The 23,361-nt window shown below is 43.8% G+C and overlaps 1 protein-coding gene across 2 annotated transcripts in view; it reads right to left on the bottom strand.

Annotated features, from left to right (window-relative positions):
• Positions 1-23,361, bottom strand: part of Taok3 (TAO kinase 3) — a 188,177-nt gene that overhangs the window by 98,549 nt on the left and 66,267 nt on the right. For both annotated transcript variants that reach the window (XM_057763918.1, XM_057763919.1), the window contains one exon: positions 8,987-9,074. The gene's annotated coding sequence lies outside the window, so the exon portion shown is untranslated. The remainder of the gene's footprint in view (positions 1-8,986; positions 9,075-23,361) is intronic.

The raw sequence follows: 23,361 nt of genomic DNA, 5'->3' as shown, positions 1-23,361 counted from the left end.
GTCCTGACTCCACCACGAGGAGTGACCATCTGAGCTTAGGATCTACTGGCACCTGAAGAGCTCATCACTGGGGCTGGAGAGATGGCTCAGCGCTTAAGAACACTGGCTGCTCTTCCAGAGGACCTGAGTTCAATTCCCAGCACCCACATGGCAGCTCACAACTGTCTATAACTCCAGTTCCAGGGCATCTGACTCTCACACCAATAAACATAAAATAATAAAAATAAAATAAGTTTTTTAAAAAAGAACTGATTACTGGATACACAACCCAACTACACCAATTGGAGGAAAAGATGGGTAGACATCAAGGTAAGAACACACTGAACAACATAAAGAGCAACATGTCACCACCAAAAACCAGTGGCTCTACAGCAGCAAGACTTGAACACCCCAACACAGATGAAGCAGAAGAAGATGACCTAAAAAATAACTTTAGGAGAATTTTTGAGGCGCTTAAAGAGGAAATGAAAAATTCCTTCAAAGTTGAGAAAAAAACAAACAAAAAATTGGAAGAAATCAACAAATTCCTTAAAGAAAACCAAGAAAAAGCAATCAAACATATTAAAGAGATGATTCAAGACTTGAAAACTGAAATAGAGACAATAAAGGAAACACAAACCAAGCAAATTCTGGAAATGGAAATTATGGGTAAATGATCAGGAACTACAACTGCAAGCCTAAACAGCAGAATACATGAGATGGAAGAACGAATCTCAAGTGTTGAAGATATGATAGAGGAAATAGATTCATTGGTCAAAAAAATGGTAAATATAACAAAGCTTGACACAAAATATCCAGGAAATATGAGACACCATGAGAAGACCAAAACCTAAGAATAATAGGGATAGAAGGAGAAGTTCAACTCAAAAGCACGAAAATATATTTAACACAAGCATAGAAGAAAACTTTCCCAACCTAAAGAAGGATATGCCTATGAAGATGGAAGAAGCTTACAGAACACCAAACAGACTGAACTACAAAAAGTCCTCTCGTCACATAATAACCAAAACACTAAACATACAGAATAAAGAAAGAATAGTAAGAGCTGCAAAGGAAAACATATAACATATAAAAAGTAAGTAACATATAAAGGGAGACCTATCAGAATTACACCTGACCTCTCAATAGAAACAATGAAAGCCAGGAGGTCCTGGTCAAGCATTATGCAGACACTAAGAGACCATGGATGCCAGCCCAGACTACTATACCCAGCAACACTTTCAATCACTATAGATTGAGAAAAAAAATACATATTCCACAACAGAACCAGATGTAACCAATACCTAACCACAAACCCAGCCCTACACAAAGTACTAGAAAAAAAACCCTACAACCTAAGGAAGTCAGCTACACCCACAAAAACACAGACAATAGATAATCTCACAGCAGCAAACCCCAAAGAAGGGAAAAGCACAAATAATGACATTACCTACAATAAAAACTAAAATGACAGAACCTAGCAGTCACTAGTCATTAATATCCCTTAATATAAATGGACTTAACTCACCTAAGAAAAGGCACAGGCTAACAGATTGGATACGAAAACAGAATCCATCCTTCTTCTGCATGCAAGAAACACACCTCAACATTGAAGACAGACATCACACCTCAGAGTAAAGGGTTGAGGAAAAATTTTCCAATCACATTGACCTAAGAAACAAGCTGGGGTAACTACCCTAATATCTAACAAAATAGACTTCAAACTAAAATCAATCAAAAGAGACAGAGAAGGACATTTCATATTAGTCACAGGAAAAAATTCATTAAGAAGAAATCTCAATACTGAACACCTGTGCCCAAAATACAAGGGCATCCTCTTATGTAAAAGAAACACTACCAAAGCTTAAATCACAATTAAACACCACATACTAATAATGTGTCAACACCCCACTTTCACCACTGGGCAGGTCTGCCAGACAAAACTTAACAAAGAAATAGGGGAACTAACAGATGCTATGACTCAAATGGACTTAACAGACATCTATAGAACATTCTATCCAAACATAAAAGAATATACCTTCTTCTCAGCACCTCATGGAACCTTCTCTAAAGTTGACCACATACTTAGGTAACATAGCAAACCTCAACAGATACAAAAAAAAAGAATTGGAATAACCATATGGCTCAAAGTTAGAATTCAATACCAACACTAATTTCAGAAAGCCCACAAATACATGGAAATTGAGTAATGCTCACCTGAATCACCAATGGGTCAAGGAAGAAATAAAGAAATTAAAGATTTCCTAAGATTCAATGAAAATGACCACACAACATATCCAAACTTAGAGGACACAATGAAAGCAGTGTTAAGAGGAAAGTTCATAGCACTAAACACCTACATAAAGAAAGTGGAGAAATCTCACACAAGCGACTTAACAACACACCTGAAAGCTCTAAAACAAAAAGAAGCAGACTCACCCAGGAGGACTAAACAACAGGAAACTATCAAATTGAGAGTTGAATTCAACAACATAGAATCAAAGAAAACCATATAAAGAATCAATGAGACAAAAAGTTAGTTCTTCAAAAAAAATCAACAAAATATACAAACCTTTATTCAGACTAGCCAAAAGGCAGAAAGAGAACATCCAAATTTTTAAAAAAATCAGAAATGAAAAGGGGGACATAACAGACACAGAGGAAATTCAGAGAAACATTAGCTTACACTTCAAAAACCTGCACTCCACAAAATTGGACAACTTTCTGAATAAATATCACTTACCAAAATTAAATAAAGACCAGTAAAGCAAATTAAATAGACCTTTAACCATTAAGGAAATAGAAGCAGTCATCAAATGTCTTCCTCCCCCCACAAAAAGCCCAGGATCACATGGTTTCATTGCAGAATTTTACATGATTTTCGAAGAAGAACCAATACCAATACTCCTCAAATTGTTCCACACAATTGAAACAGAAGGAACATTGCCAAATTCTTTTTATGAGGCTACAGTTACCCTGATACCCAAACCACACCATGATACTACTAAGAGAATTACAGACCAGTCTCACTCATGAACATCGACGCAAAAATGCTCAATAAAATACTGGTAAACCAAATCTAAGAAAAAAAAAAGATCATCCACCATGAGCAAGTAGGCTTCATCCCAGAGATGTGGGGGTGGTTCAACATGTGAAAATCTGCCAATGTAATCTACCATATAAAAAACTGAAAGAAACAAACCACACGATCATCTCATTAGATGCTAAAAAAGCCTTTGACAAAATTCAACATCCCTTCGTGATGAAAGTCTTTGAGAGAGCAGGTATACAAGGAACATACCTAAACATAATAAAGGCAAAATACAGGAAGTCAACAGCCAACATCAAACTAAATGGAGAGAAACTCAAAGCTATCTCACTAAAATCAGGACCAAGACAAAGCTGTCCACTCGCTCCATATCTATTCAATATAGTTCTTGAGGTTCTAGTTAGAGCAATAAGACAACAAAAGGAGATCAAGGGGATACAAATCGGAAAAGAAGAAGTCAAACTCTCACTATTTGCAGATGATATAATAATATACATATGTGACCCCAAAAATTCTACCAGGGAGCTCCTACAACTCATAAACACCTTTTAGTAATACAAGATTAACTCAAAAAACCAGTAGCCCTCCTTGATACTGATGAAAAACAGGCTGAGAAAGAAATTAGAGAAACACCACCCTTCACAATAGCCACAAATAACATAAAATACCTTGGGGTAATTCTAACCAGACAAGTGAAAGACCTATATGAGAAGAACTTCCAAACTTTGAAAAAAGAAATTGAAGAAGACATCAGAAAATGGAAAAATCTCCCATGATCTTGGGTAGGCAGAATTAACATAGTAAAAATGGCAGCCTTACCAAAAGCAATCTACAGATTCAATGCAATGCCCATCAAAATCCCAGCAAAATTCTTCACAGACCTCAAAAGAACAACTCATCTTCATACAGAAAACACATACACAAAACCCCAGGATAACCAAAACAAATCTGTACAACAAAAGAGCTTCTGGTGGCATCACAATCCTGAACTTCAAAATCTGCTACAGAACTACAGTACTGAAAACAGCCTGGTATTGGCATAAGAACAGACAGGAGGACCAATGGAACCAAATCGAAGAACCAGATATCAATTCACACATATACAAACACCTGATTTTTAACACAGAAGCTAAAAATATAAAATGGAATAAAGAAAACATATTCAACAAATGGTATTGGCATAACTGGATATCAACATGCAGAGGCAGGCACATTGTATCCAAACCACATCATGTTGCTAACTTTCCAGGGCAATGCAAAGCACGGGACACAGGGCAAGTTTTAAATCAGTGACCTCAACTTGCACTGTGTATTAACAATCAAAACAAGCCAGGCTGTAGTGGTGCACACCTTTAATCCCAGCACTCGGGAGGCAGAGACAGGTGGATCTTGGTGAGTTCGAGGCCAGCCTCGTCTACAGAGTGAGTTCTAGGACAGGGCTCCTAAGAAACCCAGTTTCGAAAAACCAAAAACCAAACCAAACCAACCGAGAAGAGTCACCTGAAACTACAGTCAGCAGAGGGAATAATGAAGATCAAGAGGAAATTATTGAAATAAAAAATGCAATGAAAGCGAAGCTGACTCTTTTAGGAAAAGAATTAGTAATCTCATATTAAATTTATTTGTTAATAAAAAAGAGACAGGTGAAACAAATGACTAATGAGAAAAGAGAGAGGAGACATTGGCATTGTTTCATAGGTACCGGGGGGAGTTAGGAACTTTTCTGAACACTGTTGTATAAACAAATTCAAGGACTTGGAAGAAATGGTCAGATACTTCAGAAGACACAAATCATCATAGTTGGCTCAAGAAAAAAAATTTATCTGACCATCATATTAAAACACTTGAAACCTGAGCTGGTGAGAGGCTCAGCATCAGCCTGTGGCTTGAGTTCAGTCCCTGGAGGCTACATGGTGCAAGGAGAGAACCAACTCGTGGAGCTGACCTCTGACCTCCATACACGCACTGTGGCATGCTGGTGCCCTCTGACCTCCACACACGCACCGATGCTGGTGCCCTCTGACCCCCACACACGCACTGTGGCAGGCTGGGCAGAAATATACACAGAATAAATAAGCATAACAGTTTTTTTAAAACTGAAATATAAGATTTTCCTGCAAATAAACATCCAGGCTTTACCAGTAATTCCATCTCACATATGGGGGAAAAATAAAGCCAGTCTACACAACTACTCCAGAAGGGAGCAAAAGGGAAGTCATTCAAAACAGAAATGAAGGCTATACTGCCTTCAAGTCATCCACGGAAGGTAGAGTCCACATCAGACTTCCTCAGAGTTAGACACATCTGCTCTTCCAAAGACGTGTTACAGCATGTAAGGGCGGTAACACCAACACCGTGTAAAAACCTGCACAAAAATGTGCCTCACAATGGACTTGTAAACAGAGAGTATAAAGAACTCTCAAAACCCACTTAGCAATTCACTTTTTATTGTTTACTTTGTTTTGTGTGTGGGTGCTTTGCCTATATGTACGTCTGTGTACCACATGCATGGCTGGTGCTGGCAGAGGCCAGAAGGGGGAGTTAGAGCCTCTGGACCTGGAGTTACAGAAGGCTGAGAGCCAGCTAGCATGTGTGTGCTGGGAACTAAACCCAGGGCCTTTGCAAGGGCAGCCAGTGCTCTTAATGCTGAAGCATCTCTCCAGCTCCTACAACTCAATTTTTTTTTTTTTTTAAAAAATGGGCAAAAGATTTAAGTAAGCCCTTTACCAAGAAATATTTCTAGATGGCCAGTGAGAGATGCTTAGCAGTAAATCCCCAGAGACACAAACCTAAGTCACAGGATACCGCTGCACACTCACTGAGATGGCTAACACGGAAAACCTCAGACCAGGCACGGTGAGGATGCATGAACAATCTGTGGTACACGGAGTCAAACTAATGTAGCACAGTAATAAAACAGGCTGTGGACATATGCTCCGACATGGGTGAATCTCAAGATAAGGATGCTGAGTGAAAGAATTCACGCAGAAAGGATCATAATTTATGTCACATTCTAGAAAATACTAACTAGGGCTGGACAGATGCTGCAGTGATTCAGAACACTTTCTGTGTTTGTAGAAGACCCAAGTTCAGTTAGCAGCACCCAGAGCAGGTGGCTCAGAACCGCCAGTAACTCCAGTTCCCGGGGTTCTGATATCCTCTTCTGGCCTCTGTGGGAACTGCACACACACACACACACACACACACACACACACACACATTTATTGGGCCAGGTTGCTTGTGTCAAAAGCCAGGGAGGAGGGGCTGAAGGGGCACAATGGAGCTTTGGTCAGCAGAGGATCTGCTTATTATCACTGGGATGATAGTTTTACACACATATGTAGATTAACTCAAAGTTATTCCCAGTGTCAGTGGTGGGAACATAACACCTACACACTCAGAGGACATAAACAGGAAATTCAGAAGAGAGACACCAGTGGTCATGGAGGACAGAAAATGTATGTGGCATCACAAGGAATCAGAGAACTAGTAATTAAAAAGACAAGACACTTTAAGCCGGGCAGTGGTGGCACATGCTTTTAAACCTGGCGCCCGGGAGGCAGAGGCAGATGGAACATTAAGTTTGAGGCCAGCCTGGTCTACAGAGTTGGTTCCAGGATGGCCAGCACTATGGAGTAAGACCTTGTCTGAAAACAGCAACAACAGCAACAACAACAACAACAACAACAAAACAAAGACACTTCTTTGCTCACCATATTGGCCAAATACCTGAGAAACTCTATTTCTGCAAGTTTATCTGCCTTTTCCTGTTAGTGCACTCTGAGGGCTCACACAAGGCCATGTCTTTCTTTAGAAATTTTAAAAATTATTACTATTTTATGTATATGGATGTTTTACCTTCATTTTATAAGTGTAAGCATATAAGCATGCCTGGTGCCCATGGGGGCCAAAGAGGGCACTGGATCCCCTGGAACTGGAGTTACAGACAGTTGTGAGCCTCCATGTGGGTGCTGGGAATTGAACCCAGGTCCTCTGGAAGAGCAGCCAGTGCTCTGAGCCATTGAGCCAGCTCCTCAGCCCAAAGCACTTATTTAAATTAAAAAAAAAGATTATTTTGGTTATTTTAACAGAGGTGCTGCGGAGATGGGAAATGGTGAGTCCTTCACAGACAGACACGGGTTTCTTGGCAGCCTGAGTTGTATCTGAAGGAGGAAGTAGGATTCCAGGTAATGTTTAATGTCCTGCTTTTTGCTTATCTGCATTAAGAAAAACATGTTTTGAAAATGCTATTACATCTGGGAAAGTGATAGGTGATGGAGGTGGGTCTTGTATTTATCTGTTGCTTTCATTGGTTAATTAATAAAGAAAACTACTTGGCCCTGATAGGACAGAAAATTAGATAGGCGGAGTAAACAGAACAGAATGCTGGGAGAAAGAAGCTGAGTCAGGAGTCGCCATGATTCTCCCACTCCAGACAGATGCAGGTTAAGATCTTTCCTGGTAAGCCAGCTCATGGTGCTACACAGAATATTAGAAATGGGTTAGATCAATATGTAAGAGCTAGCCAATAAGAGGCTGGAACTAATGGGCTAGGCAGTATTCAAAAGAATACAGTTTCCGTGTAATTATTTGGGGCATAAGCTAGTCGTGCGGGCAGCCAGGTGGCGGAACACAGCCCCGCCGCTCCTATTACAACAGATAGGAATTCACTGTGGTTTGAATCCTGAACACCCTTCCCCACCCCAAAGCCCCTGTGGCAGAGATCCATGGGCTGTTGCTACTAGGAGTGGTGCCTGGGGAGGCAGAGCCAGCAGGAGGCCCTGGGTCATGGGTTCATGCTCCAAAGAGTGTTGTGGAACCTCACCTCCTTCTCGATTTCTCTCTTGCTCCTTGGGGATGAAGGGAGAAGTCTGTCTCCACTACACACTGCTGTTATGAATTGTTACCTCATCAAAAGGGCCAACTGACCATGGATTGAAACCCCCAAGCTGTGAGCCACACATTTTCTCCATATATGTTTATTATTTCAGATATTACAGGGGTAGAAATCTAACATGGAAACCACTATGAAATTCATAATCTAAAAGCTAACTACAATAAAAATGGTGCTATCTCTTGGTATATGTAAGTGTGTGTGTATGTGTGTGTGTGCATTTTCCTGGAGAAGGGCATCAGCAAGCTGTTTCTTATTACCATGTGATTCTCCATGGTTATCTCTGACAGAGAATATGGAGAATCTGAAAAGAAACCATGTGTGTGTGTGTGTATACATGTTCAAGTGGGTGTGGATGTGCTCGGCTATGTCTGTACAAGTAGAGGTAGGAGACCAGTAAAGGTTTGCTCCTCAACTGCTTCTCCATCTAACTTTAGAGACACAGTCTTACACTGAACCTAGAGTTCATCAGTTCAGTCAGGCTGGCTGGCTAGTGAGCCCCAGTGTGCCTCTTGTCTCTGTCTCCACCTTGTAATTCCACAGCTGGGATTACAAATCCATGCCACCATGCCTGGTTGGCTATGTAGGTTCTAGGGGGATCAAAAAGAGGTCTTCATGCTTGTACAACAAACAATATGCTGACTGAGTCATCTCCTCAGCTCTAAAAAGACCACTTTTAATAATATAACATTTAAAAAACATTTATTTTCATTTTGTAAATTGTATACGTGCATGTGTCTGTGTGTGGGTTTGTACACATGTGTGCAGTGCCAATGGAGGCCAGAAGAGGGCACCCAACCTCCTGGAGCTGGAATCACAGGTGGATGGAAGCTGTTCTATGGGGGTGTAGGAACAGAACTCAGGACTTCTGCAAGAGCAGTATATGTTCCTAACCACTAAGCCATCTCTCTAGCCATATAATGTACCATTTCCTTACTTACCTGTTTTCTTCCTTTTGTGTTCTTAGAAAATAAAACTTCATCATAGAAAACATCACTTGTTCCTATTTTTTTTTAGGTGGAAGGTATGCATAGAACCTTAGGCCACAGAGATGTGCACAGTACCTCTTGCTGTGTGGCACGGAACCCACAGTATTGCTCAGGGTCATTGTGGAAGCAATCTCTTCTCGCTCGCAATCCGAGTCTCCCGCACCTGTGGACAGAAGGGTAAAATATATAAATATATAAAATATATATATATATAATATATAATTCTAGGAGAAAAGCGACGGAGGAAGTAATTAAAGCTTGATGTGGTGGCACACATTTGGGGTCCCCACAACTCCAGAGGGTGGGGACCGCGGATGGCTGAAGTACAGGAGCTTGATGCCTGTCTGTTCAATCTAAATAAAATAAATCTAAAAATAAAAGAGGTGGTACTTTTAAATATTTACAAAAATAATATAAAACATTGATTGTCCTGCACGGACAACAAATGTAGAAGATCAGTCTTCACTATGGGCTACTTAGATTCCCGCAAGATGAACGGGACACTAGGCTTGGTGTACACGGAGGAGCCAGAGCGTAAGCATTCTACCCACCTGGTGCAAGAGATGGCTCAGCAGGTAAGAGCACTTCTGCTGAAGTAGGGTTCCCAGCACCCACGAGGCAGCTCACAACCATTGGTGACTCCAGTTCCAGGAGGTCTGATACCTGGTAGTCTCCTTGGGCACTGGACACACACAGAGCACAGACACACATGCAGACTAAACACTCATACACATAAAACAAAAAGAAACCAATTTCAACAAAGGAAAAAGAACAAAACCTGACTAAAAATAACTAAATCCGCACAAGAATAACGACGACCCCTAACTGGCAGTGTGTGGCAGTAATCTGGCAGCACTGGTGACGTCCCTGGCTCCGGGCAGGGCTGGGGATTTCAGTGGCTTCTGCAGTTCCATCTATGTCCCTTTCCAGACTCATCTGTAACCAACTGCCCACATTTCCACATTAATTATTAGTTTTAAATTATCTACTAAAAAAATACATGACCAATGTAGAAACAATTTTAGAAGCTTTAAAAAAAAAATTCCTACTCCAGGGCCTGGGAGATGGCTCAGCTGGTAAAATGCTTCCAAGCTCGGGGACCTGAGTTCTCTGCATAGACCAAGGATGTGCATAAAAACAAAACAAAACCAAACAAACAAACTTGGGTGTGGTAGTTTTTAACACCCGAGCTGAGGAGGCAGAGGCAGGCTGACCAGCCTGCCTAGCTGAACTGGTGCACTGTCAGCCAGTGAGAGACTCAAAACCAGGCAATCAGTACCGTGGACTGACAGCCACGGTGGTTCTCTGGCCTCCACATGTACCCCCACCCCCCACCACACACACAGAATACACACAGCATCACTACCCTTACTAACAACGGGCTTTCCTTTCTCCATGTCCATATTTATTTTTTCGTGCCTGCATTTTTGATATGTAGCGAACATTAGCATAGAACCTCTTCTTCAAACTCTCGGCTTTGCCATCTCACTGAACACTGTTCTCAAAGGTTGCCTAAGGACGGCTCGGGGTCCGTTTCATTAAAAAGGTCTTCATTCCCTTGCAGTCATTATTCCACCACTGCAGACGGTAAGCTTCAGATGGGTTCTGGGTATGCAGACCTATTCCACCACTGCAGACGGTAAGCTTCAGATGGGTTCTGGGTATGCAGACCTACGTCATCATGCTCGTGTGAGAGAGGCTTTAGCCCCTCGGCCATCTCTCCAGGCCCAGAGCAAGTCTTTGTTTTCTTCAGAGGGAGATCTCACTAGGCAGCCTTGGCTGGCCTGGAGCTCCCCATGTAGACCAGGCTGGCCTCAAACTCACTGAGATCTGCCTGTCTTTGCCTCCTGAGGGTTGGGATTAAAGGTCTGCACACCACCCCTGGCCTGGGAGTAGGTTTTGAAGCCTGGAGACCTCGCAGGAAGAAACACAAACAACTAGAAGAGATATCTCAACTTCCATCTCTGGCTTTGTCCCCCTCTTGCTGAGGATACACCAAGTCTCCTCTGGTGCCTCCATTTAGGATCCACAGGTTTTGTTTGTTGGTTTGGTGATTTCTGTCATTCCCTCTGATTCTTTCTGTGCCTTGTTTTAGATTAGCCAGAGCCTGCTTGCATTCAGCATGAGATTTCACCCAATCACCAAGACATCAGTAACTCCATCGCTAATCTCCCCCACTATTCTAGTCTGACTGTAGCCTCTATGAGCCTCTATGAGTGTGTGTGTGTGTGAGTGTGTATGTGTGTGTATATGCATGTGGAGGGCTGAGTTCGATGTCAGGTGTCTTAATCACTTCTGATCTATCTATCTATCTATCTATCTATCTATCTATCTATCTATCTATCTATCATCTGTCTGTCTGAGACAAGGTCAGGAGCTCACTGATGGCATTGCTGGCTGCTCAGTGAGCTCCAGGGAGCACCTGTCTTCCTCCCCAGGACTAGGGTTACAGGCACACCACACACACACACACACATACACACACACACACACCCGCCCTGACTGAACCACCACCACCCTGGTCTGGCCTCTAACTTTAACTCTTTGCTGCAGTGCTAAACAAACAGACAAACCCACTCTCAAGTGTTTGGAGCGTGCTCAGAGCAAGGTACACATTCGAGTTCATTTCCTGGTTGAGCTGTGTGTCTTCACATTCTCACTCAAAAACCTGCCTGACTGAAACAGAGCCCCCGCATCTAATCTGCTCATTTCAACCGAGAAGCTCACTGGTATTTGGTGTTTCCCCGGGTTATTACAACAATATTTTTAGAAACCCACAGCCTTCACTTTCCCGCCCTCTGTGCTAGGCAAACACTAGGCAGCACTTGACTCCTTCCATTTCCTGGTTCCTGATAGTTCACAAGAACAGGCCCATACAATGTGTGCTCTTTTAGAATTGGCTTCTTCCATGTAATATAGGCCAGCATGTAGCATGAATCCGCATTTCCTGTCTGGTCACGCAGCGTTCTATATGTAAGCACACCACAGTTGCCTGTCAACAGATCGGCTGATGGACACTGGGCCATATGCACCTGTTGGCTGTTGTGGATGATGGCGGTTTAGTCATTGGCGCCCACACTTTTGAGTGGCCTTCTGTTTTCATTTCTCCTGAGTACATACTCAGGGCTGGACTAGCTGGGTTCTTTGGCCTCAGTGAATAGCTGATGATCCATGAAAACCTACACCAATCTCCTCTTGCCCAATTCAATCAGAACCCAAAATGAGAATCCAAACCCACCCTCCTCTCCAAACATGATTAAATATATTTTCCCCGGGGAGGACTTCACTTTGAGCATTAGTGACATGCGCAAAATCATCTTCCTTCCTCAACCTCTTGCAACCTTAAATGTCACGTGGCCAGTGATGGCTGAGAACAGTGCCAAGAATGTTGCCTTTCAAGTCTCGGGCCCTTGGGTCAACTAAACAATCTGGCTCGCTTAGCATAGCTCTCATCAGCGACGACAGCAACTGAAATGACACGGTTTACTCTTGTTCCTCAGATATGGAAGCCTCCCAATGACGGGAAGTCAGCGAGTAGCTTGTTCACAGGCCTTGTGGAAAAAAGAAGAAACAGAGAAATAGAGAAGAGAAACAGCATTTCCAGGACTTCCCTTCCCAGAAACCTGGAGGATGAGTCACTGGGGCTCTCTATTGCTTTGCCATTTTTAAAAAAGATTTACTTATTTTTACTTTTCTGTGCACTGGTGTTTTGCCTGCATATATGTCTGTGCAAGGGCGCCAGATCCCCTGGAACTGAAGTTACAGACAGCTGTGAGCTTCCATGTGGGTGCTGGGAATTGAACCCAGGTCCTCTGGAAGAGCAGCCATGCTCTAAACCTCTGAGCCATCTCTCTAGCCCCTACCTTGACATGTTTTAATCATATCCCTTCTGAGACAAACCAGGAGCCAGCGAAGCTGAAACCCCACAGTATTTCAACATCAAGGAAGGGAGGAAGAGTCAGTCTCCACACTGGAATACCAGCCACCCCCCTCCCTCCCTCCCTCCCTCCCTCCCTCCCTCCCTCCCTCCCTCCCTCCCTCCCTCCCTCCCTCCCTCCTTCCTCTTCCTCTCTTCCCTTTCCCTTCTCTCTCTCCCTTCCTTCATTCCTTGAATATGCTGAATCTCAGGAACTTAAGTGTTACCCCACACCTGCACAGTGGCTTTCCTCAAACTAAAAGCCAGAATTTCTTATTTCCCAGCCCAGAACGTTTTCCCTGAACCGCACGCCCAAGTCGTCATGCTTTGGGGGGCAATCCAGAACACTTCAGTGTCACGTCAGATGGGGTTCCTGGGCCATGTGCGCCCCTGAGGTGCACAATATATATGTATTCAGTACTTCAGCCCACAGAGTGGAGAAATTTGGGGACATCATTAAGTTAAGAACAGGGCTGGAGAGGTGGGCTCAGTGGTTAAGAGCAGATACTGGGTTTGGTTCTCAGCACCCACATCAGGTGGCTCACAACTTCCTCTAACTCAGGCTCCAGGGGATCCTATGACTCTCATACACACATACTCACATGTGTGTTTGTGAGTACATACACACATATTAATATAAATAATTTAAAATAAATCTTTAAAAAAGGAATATAAATATCTCACATATATGCCCAGAGGGCTTGGGATGTGATTGGATAGCCAAACACTTGTCAAGTGTGTACAAGGTCCTGGGGTCATCTCTTAGCACAACACAACAAATGGGGTATGGTCAGAGGGTCTCGGAGGGGACCAGCAACTTTGGGTTCATAATGAGGCCAGTCTCTTAAAATAACTGTTATTCATCTCTTGCTTTCAGAGGGTGGGCCAAGGCATCGGAGGACTGGAGGACTGGGGCATTAGAGAACAGGCTGTGGCATTAGAGAGAGAGAGTCAGATGTCTGAGGGTGGCTGGGGCGTTAAGAGAGAGGGCTGAGGCATCAAAGAGTGGGATAGGGCAGCAGAAGGCAAATGGGCATCAGAGGATGGGGTGGGCATCAGAGGATGGGGTGGGCATCAGAGGATGGGATGGGCACAGAGGATGAGGTGGGCACAGAGGAGTCAGGGTTTTTTCAGAGTTGGAATTGGTGGTGTGGTTCACTGCGCCCCTATGCCTGCCCCTCAGCCTAAGCACAGACTTGGAGAGAGTTACCCACCAAGAAAATCACAGAAAACTCGGTCTACTAGCTGCTGCGCCTGTCCACCACCACTAACTGTTAATCTGAGGTAAGAAAACTGCTTTTTCTGGCTCTTATATTTTGGCAATGAAACTAGACAATAGTTAACTTTTATACCACCAAGATCATACAGTGCAGGGTGCCTGTGTGTCAGAGCACCCGAGAGCCACTCAAAAGTGTGGCAGAAGTGCCCACATTTATTGATTCATCATAATAAGGATAACCTTTAGCCTACTTCTGGGAGAACAGACATTAAATTAAATAACCAAGATTCTTTCCCTTCCTTCTTAAGACTAACGTCTATATCTCTGTGTTAAAAACAAAATACAAAGAAACAAAAATCAATAAAACAAAACAGTTGATTGCTCTGATTGACTGGACTGGTAAACAGAGGGGAGAAGCCAGGCTCCTTAGATTCCTTAACCTCAATATTTTTGAGTATATGAGTGTTTTGCCTATGGATATGTCTGTGTATCACACGTGTGGCTGGTTGGTGCCCATGGATCTCAGAAGAGTCAATCAGATCCCCTGAAGCTGGAGCTACAGACAGTTGTGAGCAGCAATACAGGTGCTAGGAATTGAGCCTGGGTCCTCTGGAAGAGCAGCCAGTGCTCTAAACCACTGAGCCATTTCTCCTGCCTGGATCATCATGAACACAGAGTAACTCTGCACTGCCTGCTATTTGAGAGGAGGCCCAAAACTTGAGATCGATGCTACATCTAGCTCCACGTAGGTCTTAAAGCAAGGTGAAGGGGTTGGAGATATGGGCCAGAAGTTAAGAGCACATGCCTCTCTTGCAAAGGAAGGACCTGGGTTTAAAAGGACCTGGGCTTGGTTTCCAGTGCCCCCTCAGGTGGCTCACAACCTGTAACTCCAGTTCTATCTGGCGCCCTCTTCTGGCTTCTCTGGCACTGCACTCATGTGATACACATACAGATGAGCAGGCACATGTGACAGACATACAGACGAGCAGGCACATGTGACAGACATACAGACGAGCAGGCACATGTGACAGACATACAGACGAGCAGGCACATATGACAGACATACAGACAAGCAGACACATGTGATGATAGACATACAGACGAGCAGGCATATAGGCACAAATAAAAGAAAATCAAGAACAGTACAAAAATGGTATTCATCTGGTCTTATAAATTCCAAAATGTTCTAATAGATTTGACCAAACTGTAGTCTTCATTATATACTACAAATTTAATGATATATAGCTATCAAATATATAATATGAAAACTTTCAATGATCACAAAATACAATAAATAATACAGCCAACATTTCTCAAATTTGATTAACATTTATCCATACCCATTGTCAACAATATTTACAGATCCCAAATTCTTTAGAACACTTGTGCTTGGTTATTTGGTTAATTCATTTACCACATATATATTCATTCGCTCAGCAAGTATATTAAATGTCGGTTGTGATCCATCACTGAGCAAGGTTTAGGTTCTTTCTGCCTGAGGCAGGCTGTATTCTAGCACTTGGTCCTTTACCTGCGTGTGTGAGAGTGTGCAGGTGTGTGTGCTAGCAGGCAGCATGCATGCAGGGGGCAGAACAGGACATCAGGCAGCCTCTGTCACCCTCGGCAGGGTGCTCCAGACACAGTCTCTCACTGACCAGCAAGCACTTGGGATGCTTCTGTCTCTGCCCCACAATGGTGGGGTGACAGCCACACACAGAGACAGCCAACATTTTAAGTAGCTGTTGGGGATTTGAACTCAGGTCTCCATGCTTGAGGAGCTAGTGCTTTTGTCCACTGAGCTGCCTTCCCAGCCCTGGTGCCTGAGTTCTTGACCTATGGGCTATGGTGCCAGGATGGAACTGTGTAACTGAATGCAGGGCTCACAGAAAATTGTCAACAGTAAAGACAGGCTTCTGTGTGTTCTGTGACCGGAGGTTAAGTCAAACTCAAATGCTAATAAATACAGGTGTCTGGTGGCCCTTACGGTAAAGCACGCTGCCACTGCAGCCATGGCTCTGAACACAGAACAAGTGCACTTTGCATTGTGCATGCTGTTGTATTGTGCAGACTGACGGACACTTCCGGAGATACCTAGGCTCAGACTCAACTGATGCATTACAAACTGCAGTGGGCATATGAAGTTTTCTATTCTTATAGAAGCATTATTGCTGAAATACACAAAACGAAGACTTTTGATATTTTCCGACCATAATTCCTAGAATGTAAAACTCAAAAACTCTGGTAGCAAAAAATAGCCAAATCATCCAGCAGATTAAGTAGATGAGTCTCAAAAGAAGACACGCAAATGGACAGAAAGCACATTAAAAAAAATGCACAGGATCAGGAGCCATGGAGGAAATGCAAATCAAAACCACGAGGAGATGCCACTTCACTGCAGTACGAATGGCTATTATCAAAGAGACAAAGACGACAAGAGCTGGGAAGGATGCACAGGAAAGAGAACCCTTCCTGGCACAATGTGGGTGGAAACACATGAATGTACCTATTCTGCCAGAAGGTATGGACATTCCTCTGAAAATTCTATCCCTGCTTGTTGCAGTGCTGTTCACAGCCAAAAATGGGGACGGTCTAAGTGTGCGGCTGCTGATGAACACTCACGCATGTGATGCTTATACACAGGATGATTTTCCAGCCATTTAAAAGGATGACATCCCATTATTGACAATGACATGGATGAAACTGGAGGTCATCGTAGTAAGTTAAATAAGTCAGGCGGATAGTGACATTATCACTACATGATGCCACTGTGGTGGTTTGAACAAGAACGCTCCCCATACGTACATATATTTGAATGCTTGGTCCCAGTTGGTGGAACTGTTTGGGAAGGGTTAGGAGGTGTGGCTTTGTTGGAAAAGGTGTGCCACCAGGGGCAGGCATTGAGGATTCAAAGGACTCATGCTATTCTCTGTGTCTGCCTGCCTCATGGTTGTTGATCAAAATGTAAGTAAGCTCAGCTACTGCTCCAGCACCATACCTGCCTGCCATGATCCCCACACGATGGCCATTGGCTCTAAGTCCCAAACTCTTTTTTCTGAAACTCTAAGTCACAAACTCTTTTTTTCTGTAAGCTGCTTTGGCAGTGATGTCTTACCATAGTGTGCTCATAGGCTGAGGTGTGTAAGGGGGAGGGAGAAATGGACACAGGTTATGGGTAGGTACTAAGACACAGGTGACTGGGGTTCTAGGAAGCTGTGATGCTGCAGAAAAAGAACTATAAGACCACGGATCAAGTTTCAATAGAGATTATCACAGGTGTTGGAACATGGGCATTTCTGTTCTTTTTATCATTTTGTATCACTTATGTTTCCTCACTGACCACTTGTCACTTCTGCAGGGGACCCTGTTCAAATGTTTACTGTAAGGACTAGGTCAGAATAGTCGGGAATGGGTGCAGGGAGGGAGGGCAAGGTATGTCAAACAAAAAAAGGTGGCTAAGTGTATTCTTCCTATTCAATATACAGTCAAGATGTCAGAATGACTTCCTTATGCCAAACAAGTGACATGAATAAATGGATGAGTACTAGTAGCAAAATTTAGGTCTTTGTTATTTTTTAATTTGTTGTGGAGGAGAATTGTCTGTATTCTGTCAATCATGTTTTGAATAAATGTTGATTGGCCAGGCAGGAAGTATAGGCGGGTCAACCAGATAGGAAGTAGAGGTGGGGCAATGAGAACAGTATTTGGGGAAGAAGGAAGCTCTTCCCACATTCCAGCCCAGACCACCAAGAAGCAAGATGTAACCTGCCCGACTGAAAGGTACTGAGCCATGTGGCTAACATAGATAGGAACAATGAGTTAATATAAGCTACAAGAGCTAATAAGAAGACTGAGCTAATGGGCCAATCAGTTTATAACCTAATGTAGACTCTGTGTGATTTTCTTTGGGGCTTGCCGACTGTGGGAACAGGGAGGGACAGAAACCCTAGCAAGCAGGTCCCTCATGTCACAAATTTTAAAGATCATTATTTTACATGTATGAGTGTTTTGTCTGAATGCATGAATGTATATCACATGTATACCAGGTGCTTGTAGAGGCCAAAAGAGGCACTGAATTCCCTAGGGCCAGAGTTACAGATGGTTGTAAGGTACCATGTGGGTGCTGGGTATGGAACCCAGGTCCTCTGCAACATGTATTCTTAATTGCTGAGCCATCTCTCCAGTACCAGGTTCATATATATATATATATATATATATATATATATATATATATATATATATATAGTTTGGGAAATGTTATCAACATATACTTATTTTTGGAAACAGGGTTCCACTATGTAGTCCTGGCTGGCCTGGAACTAACTAGATAGACCAGGCGATTTTGATTGGTTTTACCCAAAGCCACACTGATAGGTTTAATCTTTTCCACCTGTAGCTTTCTTTTCAGTTTGTGCTTTAAAAAAAAAAAAGGTGGCCGGGTGGTGGTGGTGCACGCCTTTAATCCCAGCACTTGGGAGGCAGAGGCAGGCGGATCTCTGTGAGTTCGAGACCAGCCTGGTCTACAAGAGCTAGTTCCAGGACAGGCTCCAAAACCACAGAGAAACTCTGTCTCGAAAAACCAAAAAAAAAAAAAAAAAAAAAAAAAGGTATCGAGTGGCATGGGAGGTAGGTCAGTGGTTCCTAGCACCTGCATGATACCAGCAGCTCCCAACCACCTGCAACTCCAGTTACAGGCATCTGATGACCTCTTCTGGCCTCTGTGGGCACTGCACGCATGTGGTGCACAGACACTCATACAGATAAAATAAAAACAAACAAATCTTTTAAAAGGCACTGTAGGGCTGGGCTGAAGCTCAGTGATGGAGTATTTCTCTAGCATGGGTGAAGTCTGGGTTTCAGCCCCATTAATGGGAGAAAGGAGAAAAAAATAAGGTGGAAAGCTGAGGCGGGGGGGATTCCTAGAATCTGGAAGTTCTAGAACAGCCTAGGGATCATAGTACGTATTTATCCCCAAAGGCTATGTCATCACTGAGAATGTGTATGGAAATGGCTTTATATCGGAAACTTACAATTAAAACCCAAAACTCCAGGGGTTAACAGGACAGCCCTTTATAATAGCTGTGCAAGCATTAAGACTGAGTTCAATCCTCAGCTCCTACATAACAAGTCAAGCATACCAGAGTGTTCTGGAATCCCACTGCTGGGGAAGCTGAGGCCCCTGGGGCTCGCTGGCCAACCAGCTTAGCTGAATCAGTAAGTTCCACCTTTCGTGAGAGGCAATTTCAAAAAACAATGTAGAGAGCAATTGAGAACGACACCCATTGTTGACTTCTCCACATGTGTGGGCACATACATGGACAAGTACACACATGAAGAAAGCGTTTCTAGGGCTGTCAAGATGGCTTGGTAGGTAAAAGTGCTTGCATCTAAGCCTGAGGACCCCAGTGCAGCTCCTGGGTCTACATGGGGGAGACCCAACCCACAAGTTGTCCTCTGACGTCCACACATGGTATGAGATGAGCTCATCTATCTCTCCTTCCCTCATCCGCTCAATGTAATTCTAAATAAACATGAAAAAGATATTCAACAAAAGTGTAAAGTATTTTTAAAAATAAAAATAAGGGGCCGGAAAGACAGCTTAATGGTTAAGAGTACTTGTCGCTCTTCCAGAGGATCCAGGTTCAGTTTCCAGACCACATGGTGACTCACACCCATTGCTAACTCCAGTTCCAGGGGATCTGGTGCCCTCTTCTGGCCTTCAAGGGTACCAGGCACACATGTGGTGCACAGATATACATGCAGGCAAAACACTGACACACAAAATGAATAAATCTAATAAAAATTTTAAAAAATTAAGACCCTTGAAACGCTTATCTAGTTTCTAATGTTGAAAGGGCATGTCTGTATCTTTAGCCGTGGTTAATCTGGCTTTGCCCGGGCTGATGTGGCAGGGGCCCACAAAGATAGACAGCTGCACGTTGAAGCAGGCCACTTGCTCCCTGTCTTGCTCAGGTAAGCTTAGCTCCCAGGAGATGGAAGAAATGTCTTTAAAAAAAGATTTTAAAATATTTTATTTTAAATTATGAGTATGTGGGGAAGGGTCTGTATCTGGGGTGTGTGGGCATGTGGCTGTGGAGACCAGAGTGTTTGATCTCCTGGAGCTGGAACTGCCAGCAGTTGTGAGCCAGTTGATGTGAGGAGTGGGAACAGAACTTGTGTTCTCTGAAAGAGCAGCAAGCATCCTTTACCACTGAGCCATCTCTCCAGCTCCTGGAAATGCCTCTTTGAAAAGCAGTTAAGACATAGAAAGTTAACAGAAAAATGTTTTTTTAAAAATTAGGGGGATGAAGAGACAGCTTAGTCATTAAGAATACTGGTTGTTCTTCTAAAGGGCCTGGGTTTGATTCCCAGAACTCACATGGTAGTTCACAGTCACCTGTAACTCCAGTTCCAGAGGACCCAATGTCTTCTTCTGGCCCTGACTGGTGGCAGGCATGTATGTGTCCATAGACATACATGCAAGCAAAATACCCATATACATACAATAAAAATAATTTTAACAGATAAGTTAAAAACATTTTTTTTCTAAAGTCAGTGGTCCTGTTGCAATGAACCTGGGCTGCTTCCAAGTTCTTACATGAACTTCAAGGGGTGAGAGAGACTAAGGAACTGAGCACCGCTAATACACAGCAGAGAGACAGCAATGCACAGTAAAGAGCTGGAATCAGCCTTTACCCTGGAGACAGGAGACACAGAAGCTCAAAATGATGCCTGAAGTGAACTCGAGCACACTGAATCTTCTAGCTTCATCCATCACCTACTGGCTCTCCCAACACAGAAGGGTCTGAGGACATTACCCTACTACTCAGAAACCACGGAGATCCTCCAAAACCCACAATGAACACTGGATACTACTGAGCCATGTGAACATTCAAGTTCACTGCTTCCTGAGCGCACCTCAGATGTGCAGGTTCTCCCTGAGTACCCCTCGAATGTGCAGGTCCTCCCTGAGTACCCCTCGGATGTGCGGGTTCTCCCTGAGTACCCCTCGAATGTGCAGGTCCTCCCTGAGTACCCCTCGGATATGCGAGTCCTCCCTGAGCACAACTCGGATGTGCCGGTCCTTCCTAAGTACACCTCGGATGTGCGGTCCTCCCTGAGCACCCCTTGGATGTGCGGGTCTTCCCTGAGCACCCCTTGGATGTGTGGGTCTTCCCTGAGCACACCTCGAATGTGCCCTTCCTTCTGTGTTCCCTGGCCTGTGCTTATATCTTTTGCTTAGCTTTTAATTATTTTTCCACTTATTTAAAAGTCGAAATTCAATTGTTCTTTTAAGATGCAGTTAAGAGCCAAGTGTGAGCAGAAGTGGTAGTGGACTGCCCAGCTCTCAAGGGGACCCACTGTGAAGCTCAGGGAACGTAGAGGAAGGGGAGGGGCACGCAGGAGTCAGGATAAAATGCTGTCTTCTGCACATGACATGGCTACAGCACTCATGACCTCAGGGTGCCTGTAGTCACCTGCACAGGATAGGGTCTGCCATGCTCCCTCATGGATGCGGGGGAGGGGGGGGTAGCGGGGGGAATGGGATGGGACATGACACACTCACGAGACCTCCATCCCTCCTGACTATTGGCAGTTAATGGTTGTTGGGTGTCACTTTCTTTAGTGGTATAGCTACTGATAAACCACACTTGTAAGCAACCCTTCTTAACTCAGTAGGACACACAGATACAGACACACAGACACATACACACATAAACACATACACACATTAAAATAGGAGGGAAGCTTGCTGAGAAGGGGTTTAGTGCAGGAGGAATGAAGAAGAAAAGGGAATGAGGGTGTGAGTGACAAAATGTGTTAAGTGTATAAACTGTAAATAAAAGCCCCCACTAGTCTTTGTGAACTGTAAATAAAAGCCCCCACTAGTCTCTGGTTCCCCTCCCCCAGTGTGAGTCTGGGTACCAGGAAGCCTTATTTGTCTTCTGTCCTGACATATATCACCTTTCCTGATACTACATTAATAGTTTATTGTGGACATAATGGTTCCCCCAACTAGAGAACATATATGCCCAAGGCCCTGGATTTGATCCCAGTGCCACCAAAACCAAACCAAACCACCACCAAAAACAAAAACAAAAAGGCTTCTTTTCCTCTGCTGCTTTTAAAGCAAAGTGTGCATTTTTTTTTTTAAGCAATCTAAATTTGAAGCTCAGAGTGGCGGTGCACACCTTTAATCCCAGCACTCAGGAGACAGAGGTGGGCGGATCTCTGTGAGTCCAGGCTGGTCTATATAGCGAGCTCCACGCAGCCAGGACTACACGATGAGACCCTGACAAAACGAAAAGTAAGTTTAGACAGGATAAACTAAGCTACAGTCTTGATTTATCCACAATTCACTTATAGCTGTTTATTTATGGCCTGCTGGACACCGTTCTGGGCCCTTACAGAAACAGAAGGAAGCTTCCCATTCTTTTTTTTTTTTTTTCTTTTTTTTTTTTTTGGTTTTTCGAGACAGGGTTTCTCTGTGGCTTTGGAGCCTGTCCTGGAACTAGCTCTGTAGACCAGGCTGGTCTCGAACTCACAGAGATCCGCCTGCCTCTGCCTCCCAAGTGCTGGGATTAAAGGCGTGCGCCACCATCGCCCGGCTTGAAGCTTCCCATTCTTGAGAAGCTAAATTCTAGTGGAGAGAAATAAATGGGCAATTACTAATGAATATGACAAATAATTATCATCTTAAAAGAATAATGAGGGATAGGTGAGATGGCTCAGCGGTTAAAGGAGCCTGCTGCCAAGCCCAAGGCCCTGAGTTCAGTTCCCAGGACCCACGTGGTTGGAAAACCAAGTCAGCAAGTTGTCTTCAGAACTCCACATATACACACATGCAAAATAAACATATGAATAAATAAGAGTCTAATGAAAAGGGAAAATAGAAGTGTAAAATAAGATGACCTTAGAAACCCCAGGGGCATCAGGGCTATGGGCCATATTTCTGTGAGGAACTGAAATCTGATCCTTCTCAAACCTGGGGGGAGCACACTGTCTCTGCTACTGTTAAAAGCTGGAGAGCAGCCGGTACAAAGAACCTGCAGAGGCCGGGCAGGAGCAGTGGGTGGCTGAGCAGAGCAAGGTAAGAGGGTGAGTTGGAAGTCGGGGTTAGAGAGAGAGAAGGAAGGGGCAGAGCTCTTGGGGCCTGGTGGAAACCTTGCAGGTTTGCGGGCAAGGAGGCTACAGCAAGCTCGGGAGAGAGGTCTATCATTATGACTTCCTTTTAAAGGGTCTGTGTTGAGAGCTGACCAAAGCCTAGAGCCCAGTTACCTGTTACTGGCTCCTCTTCCCACTGTTACTAGCTCCTCT

Source organism: Chionomys nivalis, chromosome 3 (assembly GCF_950005125.1).
Source record: "Chionomys nivalis chromosome 3, mChiNiv1.1, whole genome shotgun sequence".
Lineage (NCBI taxonomy): Eukaryota > Metazoa > Chordata > Mammalia > Rodentia > Cricetidae > Chionomys > Chionomys nivalis.
This window is presented reverse-complemented; position numbering and strand designations above follow the sequence as displayed.